Source organism: Populus euphratica, unplaced genomic scaffold, assembly GCF_000495115.2.
Source record: "Populus euphratica unplaced genomic scaffold, PopEup_1.0 scaffold177.1, whole genome shotgun sequence".
NCBI classification, from domain to species: Eukaryota; Viridiplantae; Streptophyta; class Magnoliopsida; order Malpighiales; family Salicaceae; genus Populus; species Populus euphratica.
In genome coordinates this window covers 281152-292445 of record NW_011499972.1, presented here as the reverse complement: position 1 = coordinate 292445, position 11294 = coordinate 281152, and the positions used below count along the sequence as shown (strand labels likewise).

The following is an 11294-nucleotide window of genomic DNA, read 5'->3' as shown; positions in this document are numbered from 1 at the left end:
AAAACCATTTTTTCAAAAATGATTTTTCAAAAGATCTCTTTTGTTTTTTGAAAACTGAAACTCAATGTCTGTTTATAACAATGTTCAAGCAACTCTAAGGATTTGTATTAAATCTCTTAGTAAAAGTAATCTCAAATAAAGGTAAGTGATGAGATGACCTTCTGCTTTGGTTTTCAACGTGTTCAAGCGATTGCTTGAATGTATTTTGAGGGAAAAGGAACAATTGCCTTTTATTTTGAGAAACACTCCTTTTATCAGCATGAATAATAATGAATAATTATTTGCTATATCATGACTCTTTATGAAAAGTCTCTTATATTTTGGGAACGCTGTTTATTAATTCAGGTTGCTGTTTTTATTAGAAAGGACTTTAAAGGCATGTAATGTATTTATGGCTCAAGGTTGTAAAAGAAAGAGGATTTTATAAGCTCAAAGAAAGTGTTTAAGGGTTTGAAAACTATAGATCATTGTTATCTTATTTTTATTTTTTTTCTATCTTGACAACAAAATGATACTAAATATTCCAAATTAGGAATTGTTTTCTATATGTTGGGAATTCTCTCAATTATTTGGAATTTTTTTGTTTGAATTCCTTGTTGTTAGACTTCATAAGCACACATTTCTTCAAGATGATTTCCATGATCATTTCTTTCGTTTTGCCCCAGTGTAGGGTGTGATCTTAGTTAAGGTTCTTATGAAAAAAACTTTAAATAGACTCGACTCAAATTGGGACTGCAAAGGATAATTTTAAAAGAAAGTGAAAGGAATATCAAAGATGATCTTTCTTCATTTCAAGTAGGATCGGTTAAAACCAATAACCTTTGTCCACATCCAGTGTAATGTTTTGGATTTATAAGATACCATGTTTTGCAAGTCCATGACAAGCTAATGTACTACCAACCATTATTCATGCTGATAAAATGTAAGTCCAAGACAGAATTTAAGTGATAGTTGTTCCAATTGCGTGTTTTTGACTTGTATGGTCATCTCTTTTAAAAGAATTGTTTTAAACATTATCCTAAACAAATCATTGATTTATTTCATTGAAATCATAAACAAAATCAATTCTTTTAAAACCTCATTTAAGAAGAATGGGTTCTCTTGTAAAAAAAAAATTTGAAAGATCAAATTGTTGAGCCATTGAGATCATGCATGGGCTTTTTGGTGAGGTATATCCAAAGAGAATTCCCTGGCCAAAACTTCATTTCATTTGATTTTGATTGGATGAAATACATCATACATAATACTTTTTCATAGAATCAGAGTTCACGGGCCTAGGTAAATCATCTCCATCCATCCTAGTTAACAATAGAACCCCTCCGAAGAATGCTTTCTTCACTACATATGGGCCTTCATAGTTTGGTGCCCACTTGCTTCGGTCTTCACTTGGTAGTAGTAAGATTTTTTTTAGTACAAGATCCCCTTCTTTGAATTCTCTTGGTCGGACTTTTTGGTCATATGCTTTGGCCATCCTTCTTTGGTATAGCTGGTGATGACAAATTGCAGCCAACCTCTTCTCACTTATCATGTTTAGCTGCTCATATCTCACTTTAGCCCATTCAGCTTCTTCTAGTTCAGATTCTATTAGTACTTTCAAAGATGGAATTTCTACTTCCAAAAGCATCACCGCCTCCATCCCAAATACTAGTGAATAAGGTGTAGATCTAATAGATGTTCTTACTGCTGTGCGATATGCATGTAGAGCAAAGGGAAGCATCTCATGCCAATCCTTGTAAGTGACTACCATCTTCTGGATAATCTTCTTGATATTCTTGTTTGCAGCTTCGATAGCACCATTCATCTTTGGTCTGTAGGGAGATGAGTTTGAATGTTTAATTTTCCACTTCACGTATAATTCTGTTATCATTTTTCCATTAAAATTCTGGGCATTGTCGGTCACTATCTTCTCAAGTGAACCATACCGACAGATCAAATCTTTCTCAATGAAACTTTTGACCACCTTTTGAGTTACATGGGCATAAAAATGGCCTCCACCCACTTTGTGAAGTAATCAATGGCTACTAAGATAAATTGATGCTTATTGCTGGCCTTTGGGTTGATTGGTCCAATTACATCTATTCCCCACATTGCAAATGGCCATGGTGATGTCATATTAAATAGAGGAGCTGGAGGTGCATTTATCTTATCACTATACACTTGACATTTATGACATTTCCTGACATAATCGATGCAATCTTTCTCCATGGTCATCCAGAAATACCCAGATCGTTGTAATTGTCTAGCCATCATATGCCCACTTGCATGAGTTGCACAAATTCCTTTATGAATTTCTTGCAATGCTACCTTAGCTTCGATTTCATCTAGACATCTTAGTAAAATCCCATTGAATGACCTTTTGTATAGAATTTCTCCATCCAGGTAAAATTCCAGAGCTAACCTTCTCAAGGTCTTCATATCTGCTTTGGATGCCCCCAAGGGATACTCTTGATATTAGATAAACTGTTTGATGTCATAAAACCATGGGTTCCCATCTATTTCTCCTTCAATTGAACAACAATGAGTTGGAAAATTTCTAATCTCAATGCAGATTGGTTGTACCCTGACTCCGTAATCAGTTTTGGCCATAGAAGCTAAGGTTGCCAAAACATCAGCAAACTGGTTTTTGTCTCTTCCCATGTGGGTAAAATCTATCTCATCAAAGCCCTCAGTCAGTTTGGAGAGATATTGTTGATATGGTATCAGTTTTTCTTCCTTGGTCTGCCATTCACCTTTCACTTGACAGATTATTAACTTTGAATCCCCATAGACATCAAGCTTCTTTATTTTCATCTCCAAAGCAGCTTCTAATCCAAGGATACAAGCCTCATATTCAGCAGTATTGTTAGTGCATTTAAATTGTAGTTTGACTGAGATGGGATATTGCTTCTTGTCAGGTGAGATTATCACAGCGCCTGCTCCATTACCAGAAACATTCACTGCCCCATCAAAATACATGATCCACCAATCATTCTTTTCTTTATCTTCTTCTACTATCAACACATCCTCATCCGGGAAGTCAAATTTCAAAGGCTCATAGTCATTGATAGCATTATCTGCTAGATGATCAGCAATTACACTTCCTTTCACAGATTTTCTTGTCTTGTATACAATGTCATACTCAGCCAACATTACTTGTCATCTTGCTATTCGGCTTGACAAGTAGGGTTTCTCAAAGATGTATTTAAGAGGATCCACTTTTGAGATCAACTAGGTGGTATAATACAACATATATTGTCGAAGACGCTTCGTACTCCATACAAGAGCACAACATAGCTTCTCAGTCATAGTATATCTAGATTCACAATCTGTAAACTTCTTACTCAGATAATAGATACCTTGCTCCTTTCTTCCAGACTCATCATGTTGTCCCAACACACAACCCATTGCTACCTCAGTTATTATCAAATACAAGATCAAAGGTCTTCCAGGCATAGGGGGCACTAGCAAAGGTGGATTCAATAAGTATTGCTTTATTTTATCAAAAGCCTTTTGACAATCTTTGTCCCATGTACCAGGGTTCTTTTTCTGAAGTAATCAAAAAATTAGCTCACATGTTGCAGTTAATTGAGATATGAATCGAGCAATATAATTCAAACGTCCTAAGAAACCTCTTACTTCTTTCTCAGTCTTAGGAACTGTCATAGCCTGAATTGCTTTTACTTTATCAGGATCGACCTCTATTCCTTTATTGCTTATCACAAATCCTAGCAACTTTCTAGAATTTACCCCAAACGAGCATTTTGAAGGATTCAGCTTCAATTGATACTTTCTTAGTCTTTCAAATAATTTTCTTAGTACCTGAACATGATCTTCTTCATTCTTAAACTTGGCAATCATATCATCCACATACACTTCAATCTCTTTATGTATCATATCATGGAAAAGTGTCACCATTGCCCTTTGATATGTGGCTCTAGCATTCTTCAACTCGAATGGCATCACTTTGTAGCAAAATGTCCCCTATGGTGTGACAAAAGTGGTCTTCTCTTTATCTTCTTCAGCCATTTTAATCTGGTTATAACCAGAGAATCCATCCATGAAGGAGTAAGTTGAACTCCTAGCAGCATTGTCTACTAGGACATCTATGTGAGGCAAAGGAAAATCATCCTTCGAACTGGCTTTGTTTAGACCCCTGAAATCTACACATACTTTGATTTTGTTATCCTTTTTTAGTACCACCACTATATTAGATACCCATTAAGGGTATTTAATAACTTCTAGAAAACTGGCATCCCACTGCTTCTCTATCTCTGCCTTGACCTTGAGCACAATATCTGGGCGAGTTCTTCTTAATTTCTGCTTAACAGGTTTACATCCTTCTATCAAAGGCAATCTGTGTACTATAATATCAATGTCTAAACTAGGCATATCTGTATAAGATCAGGAAAACACATCGATATACTCTTGTAGTAATGAGGTTAAACTGCATCTTTCTTCTGTAGTGATCAGAGTTCCGATCTTTAACTCTCTTTTATCTTGCTCAATGCCTACATTTATCACCTCTAGTTCTTCCTTCGCAGGTTTCCAAGCATGCTCCGACTGTTCTACCCGTCTAGCAAACCCTTCATCCCATTCCTCTTCATCCATTGCAATCTCATCCTTATCAAAGTTTGGCCACTCATTTTCAATGCAATATGTTTGTGGATTTATGGAGGATTCACTTTCAGAATTCCTGAAAGCGGAAGGTGTTTTTAGTGTGAATGCGTATCTTGTAGCTGAACAAAACAAAAGGAATTCAACAAATACTAATGAAAATGCTTGTTCTCAATATTATTTTAAAAGTTGGCTCAATAATTATGAAAAGACCTTATGTTATCATCTTGAGCCAAGATTTCCAACTAGGTATAAAAAACACAAAGCAAACTACAATGCAAAGCACATAAAAGCAAATATAAGTAGACACTTAATCATTACTTCTTGAAAATAATTGGGGCTTCTTCAATCTCCCAATTCTGAAATACTTCTTCAACTAAAAGCTTTCGCACACAGGCGCTGGTTGGAGCTTTTTCTAGAGCATGGACAATTAACTGAGGTAACAATTCATCTTCTTTTATTGTTCTTAGCTCATAATCACAGTTCCAGCCTTTCTCTTCACCTTCTTATATATTGTTGATATCCATGACAGCAAGTTTCTGTCCCAAAACCTCCATCATGTTTTCAGGTTTCATCACATATGCTAACTTTGGAAAAGAAACATGGATAGGCGGGATTACAATGTCTTCTTCCTCTGGCTTTCTTCCTTCTATTCTAGCCAACCTTCTCTCTCACTTTATCCTAGCAGCTCTTTTATGATCATCTTTCTTAGGCTTGAAGCCAAGCCCAAACCTCTGATCAACGGCCTTAATTTTCATTATGTTGACTCTTTTATGATTTCCAGCAATTAGATCATTCTGGAATGGTAGCCCATGTTTTAAAAAGCATTTAGTTATCATTCTAGTAGTACTAGAAATAGCTGGTCTTCTCAACACCATATTCTCCGATACCCATTCGGTGTTCACAATCTCGAAGGCATGGAGATTTCCATCTTTGCAATCTTCTGCTTTAATATAAGGGACCGCCACATTCCTTATCATGGATAAGGTTTCTTCTGCCTTAACTTTCACTAAAGTACCATTGATGATGTACTTCAAGCATTGGTGTAGAGATGATGTCACAGCCCTAGAGGCATGCATCCATGGCCTTCCTAATAACATGCTATACGAAGGATAGACATCCATCACTTGTAGAGTTATCAAAAACATCTGAGGCCCTATAAACAATTCAATATCAATGGTCCCTATCACCTGTCTAGGGGAACCATCATATGCTCTAGCCGTCATAGTATTTGGCCTTAATTGGCATCTCATCTAGCATATACCTTGGTAGCACATTCAAAGCTGAACCATTATCCACAAGCACTTTGCCGATCAAACAGTCCTTATATTTCACAATGATATACAAGGGCTTGTTATGCCCAGTCCCTTCCGGGTCTAGCTCATCTTCAGTGAAATATAAGTAATTGGAGGCGTTAATTCTTCCCACCAAATGCTCCATTGTATCCTGAGTAATATCTTGTGGCACATATGCTTTATTCAACACCTTTTGCAATGCTTTATGGTGTAACTCAGAACTCAAGTGGCATTAAAGAGATTCTAGCAGGAGTTTTCTTCAACTAATCTACCACACTATACTCACTATGCTTCATCAACTTCAGAAATTCATTAGACTCCTCTTCACTTATGGGTTTGTTCACTTCCATATCTTTAAAAGCCTCAACTGTTTCTTTTCCATTAGTTTTCATCTGCCTCTCTAATTCTTCTAGTGTAAAACACCGACCACTTCGAGTTAAACCACTAATTTCAGTATGGAAGATAAGAGTAGGATTTTTAATATTGAAAACATATCCATAATTGTAAGGCATTGTGCCATAACTTCCATTATTGGTACATACAGGCTTGATTAGGATTAGTTTTGGCGGACCACCCACAGTTGGTTAGAGTCTACAAACCTCCCTTTTTTTCTCCTAGCAGCCTATCATCCTAACTTCACTGCTTTCTTCTTCACTTTCTATCTGTATCATGCCGAAACTCAGCATCCTTTTCACTTCTTGGCGAAATTCTTCGCAATCATCAATGTGATGTTCCACCTTGGCATGAAACTTACAGTAATTATTTCCATTCATTACTGGTTCAAACTCGGATAAATATCCAGACTATACCATCATACCATACAGGTTTTCCATGGAAACCTTCAAAGTTCTTTCCTTCTTACCCTCTACTCCTACAGCATTCACCCCTCCACTACTTGTAGCATGATTGGGTAAAGGGTTGGAATTCATATTCGGTGCATCATCAAAAGTTATCCATCCAGCTTTTATCAATTGTAGGAGCTTGTTTTTGAATGCATTACAGCTTTCAATGTTATGCCCAGCAATGCCAGCATGATATTCACATGTCATATTAGGCTTATACCAATTTGGGTATGGAGGTTGTAGTGGGGTTAAGGGAACAGGGGCCACCTGCCCCTTACTCAACAACTTCGAATACATTTCTCCCAAGGGAAGTGGTAATGGTGGCAACCGTTCTTGGGTTCTTTGAAAATTCCTTCTTGGAGGATTAATAATCTGGTTACTTTGTTGGTCATTTGGTTGGTTTTGCTGGTTGGCAGGGAAAGGGTTAGTGAAGTTTACACTTGCAACTTGTTGGGTAGGTTTTTGGAAGTTATAGTGATGGTAATTTTTCTTCTTACCCTTGTACCCTCCTTCCATATTGTTCACCTCAGACTCCTTTTTCCCGATAAAGCCTTTCTTCTCAATAGGCTATAACATTCTCCCCATTCTTATTGCTTGTTCTATCCTCTCAGCAATAGTTACAGCATCAAAAAAATACTAAGTTGAACTACCCACTAGGTGTTCAAAGTAGGGAGATTTAAAAGTGTTGGTAAACAGAGTGACCATTTCTTTTTCTAACAAAGAGGGTTGTATATGGGATGCTTTTTCATGTCATCTCAAAGCGTATTCTCTTACAGTCTCTTTGTTGCCCTTCTCCATGACTAACAAGCTTGACTTGTCCGGGGCTACCTCCATGTTGAATTTGTATTGCTCCACAAAAGCTTTGACCAAATCTTTCCACTTTCTAATCTTTGTATTATCTAGCCTTGTATACCAGCTTAGTGCTGATCCAGAAAGACTGTCTTAAAAGAAATGGATGAGAAGTTTCTCATAATTCACCATTTCTGCCATCTTATTACAATAAGATTTAAGATGAGTAACTGGGCATTCAGTTCCCGTATACTTGATAAATTCCGGTACCCTAAATTCTTTGGGTACAGCTACATTTAGGACTAAACACATCTCTGCAGCATGAACAGGATCATATAAGTCTGCCCCTTCAACTGCTCTCAATCTTTCTTCTAGAGCGGTCAATTTGTCATAATCAACAGGTTTAGAGTATCTCATCCTATGTGAGTCATCAGTTGTCAAGTTTATGATCGGCACTTGTGCTGGTGGAACATTGGCAGTGAACTATTGTTCAGATGAAGAAGGGTTTGCCCCTAGATTTTGAGAAGTGAATATGAAAGGAGCTACTGGCGTAGATATAGATGGAGTTGCAACTACTGGCTGAGTAGAGGTATCCTTTCCAGACTTGGATGCCAGGGCCTGCTCGAGTAGACTTGTAAGTCTTACGATATCATTTTTCATGCTCTCCAACTCCCTTTGATAGTGAGCCTCTAGATGTGCTCTTTTTTCGTTCTCCATTATCTTTCTTCATAATCGAGTGTAATGAATTTTATGGTCTTTTGGGGGACCTATATTTCAACCTGAATGAATGCCATAAAAATGAATGAAATGCACAAATGGATGCAAAATGCCATATGGATGATGTATGCTTGTTATTTGTTTTAGGTTTTCCTTTAACTTATGATGAGGAAGAGACCAGATCAGATTCTCTTAAGAAAGTTCTCACTGAGGACTCCAAACCTACAGGAACTTGAACCGATTTAGGGAAGAAATTTGATGCCATAAATTCATATCAAAGTAAACATTTCTCATAATAAAAATATGATGAAATTGTCTTTTATTGGTTTACAATATCAGAATTACAACAAGTCAATCTTTCCAAAGCCTTGGACCGTCATATGTTGCAATCTCATTAATCTCGTCTCTGATTAGCCCAAAAAACTGATGGAATTCATTTCTAGTCATTGGCTCACCATCTGCTATTTGTTGGGCTATGCTTCTTAATCCTGAAGCATAATTCTTGGCATCATCTACTTGCACATGATAGCATATAGCTTCAGAAGCCCAACATTCTGCTTCTTTTTCTGCATTTTCTTTTTCTGATGATAAGGTTTGCTCAGTGGAAAGCAAATGGTTCACCTGCTCATCTAAATTGGCAATTACTGCATCTTGATTTTGACACTGTTCCTGAAGTGATTTATTTGCCTTTTCCAACTTTAATGCCATTTCCTCAGATTTTGATGCTCTTCTAACCCATCTCTTCATGTTGACATCTTGCTTCCTCTTATCTTCTGACAGAAGTGCATATTTTTCTTGTAGCTGCTGGAACTCAAGTTGTTAATGTTGTAGCTGAGTTGACAAGTCATCTTTTTCCTGTTTCGTGATAGCGAATGCTTTTTCTCGAATGGTTAGATTAGATGCTAACTTTCTTTTTTTAGCCGCTAACTCTTTCACTTCAGAATTCAAATTTAGGTTGTAAGATTCTTATTGAGCACAAACTTCTTCGTGTATGTCTTCAGCAGACTGATTCACAGACCTGGATGGCCCTTCAAATGAAGGAACTTTGTATCCTTTCCCTCTCTTCTTCTACCATATTAAATATCCTTTAGTTGTTTTTCCTTCTACCCTCTTAGCAGAAGTAACCCTACCAGGATGTTTCCATGCCTTTTTCACTAACTCTAATAATTTCTTCGAGGTCTTGAAATCTTCATAGAATGTTGCCAACTCGGTAGTCCTTGGAATAAACTGTTCAAATCCAAACTATCGTAAAACCATGTTAGGATAATAACTAATATAGCAACGGGCTCCTATCAACGGGACCCATGGGTACTCACCACAGTATGTCAGATAAGATTTGAAGTAAGAATATCGACTCCTCCAATGAAATTGAGATTTACTCAAACTCAGAAACATTGATTCCCATGTAGTTCTTCCTACTTCATGCAAATATTTTTCAGCAAAATTCTCCAGCTTAGAATAAAGATGCCATGGCGTACCAACCAAACCTGAAATCTTCCCCTCAATCATGTGACTCAAAGTCTAGACAAACAACAGCTACAAGCAACATCTTAAACGACCCTTTCCGGCTTTTCTACAATAATTCAAGGATGAGAGAGTTTCTGCCAATATTGTTGTAGCAGGATTAATTTTAAGGGTCACCACATTTTTAAATACATTAACAGCCTCAAAATCGATCATTCCTTCGGCAGATGGAAAAAGAACCAAACCGTATATGCCCAAGGCTAAAATTCTCAATCGAATTTCATTGCTTTCATCATGTAATCTCCTCTTGAATATGGCTTCTAGCTCATTCTAAAACCAACCCTGATTGTTTCCTCGTTTAGTTGCATGTGATTTTGCTAGTTGACAGTTTATCTGGGTAATCCAAGCAAAGTTAGAAAATGCATGCTCTATAGGTGTGTAAAAGTACACCTTTTCTGACTTAGGACAATTTAGCAGAGATCCATAATCCTCGATAGTAGGAGTCATATCCATAGTATCAAAAGTGAAGCACCGATATTTTGGATCCCAAAAATCTATCATGGCTTGAAAACAAGCATTTTGGACCCTAATTTTCACTAAATGTGCCAAGTCCCCATATTGTTTCTGAAAATCGATCTGATCATGAACGGATAACATTTCCCAATAGTTCAGTAGTTGTCCTGTACCAAGTGGTCTGTCATCTAATTTAACCTGTGCTGGTAATTGAGGCTCAAATTCTGATGGCAAACAATCCCCTTTATCATATTGGCTCAATTCTGATCTGGTCAAAAATTCCTCACTAGTATTGGTTTTTTCCATCTCACACTTCCTATAAGGATCGGTGGAGATATAATGAGAATATGGAATGTATATAAAAATGGATGTTAATGCATTGACATTTATTTGTGTCTTATATCCTACTTGATAGGATTTAACTCATAAGGTTTGGCTTAGTTTATTATATCCTTAAAGAAATTATTTTGTTCTTAGATTGCCCGAATTACTTGTGAAGTAATCGACCTCTTAACCTTATGCAATCATGAGTATGGGATAAAATTCCACAATACCCGTTATATAGGGTGAGTTACAATCCAAGCGAAAGTCCAAATGAGCATTAGTGGACATAAGTCACACTTACCACTTGAATCTTTCTTTTCTAATCTTAAAAAGGACGAAGCTCGGGTCCAGAGCTTTTATGAGTTCATCGTGAAGTGTGTGAGTACACAAATAAATATCATGCATGCATGTGGCAATATGAAAAATTGAAAGGAATTACAGTAATAAATAATGTAAATAAAATAAATACCAAAAATAAATAGCATATAAGAAAAAGCATATGAAAAGCAAACACAAGTAGTTGGTTCCACCCTAAGTCCCCGGTGGAGTTGTCATTCTGTCGCTACACGATGTCGGGCGATGGCTCCACTCCTTTTTGTTTGTTTTTTAAACAAAAAAGAATCATTTAGTTTTTATTTGATTAGGGGAAATAAAGATTTTATTGAAGTCGCCATCTAGTAATTTGAGGGAACTAGAAATCCAAAATTAGACACTAGTCCCAGAGATTTGGGTACTGGGTTAGTTATGATTAAGGGAA

The 11294-nt window shown here is 36.8% G+C and overlaps 1 pseudogene; it reads right to left on the bottom strand.

Moving 5' to 3' along the window:
• Positions 1-1282: 1282 nt before the first annotated feature.
• On the bottom strand, positions 1283-4587 carry LOC105139342 (uncharacterized; annotated as a pseudogene).
• Positions 4588-11294: the final 6707 nt, after the last annotated feature.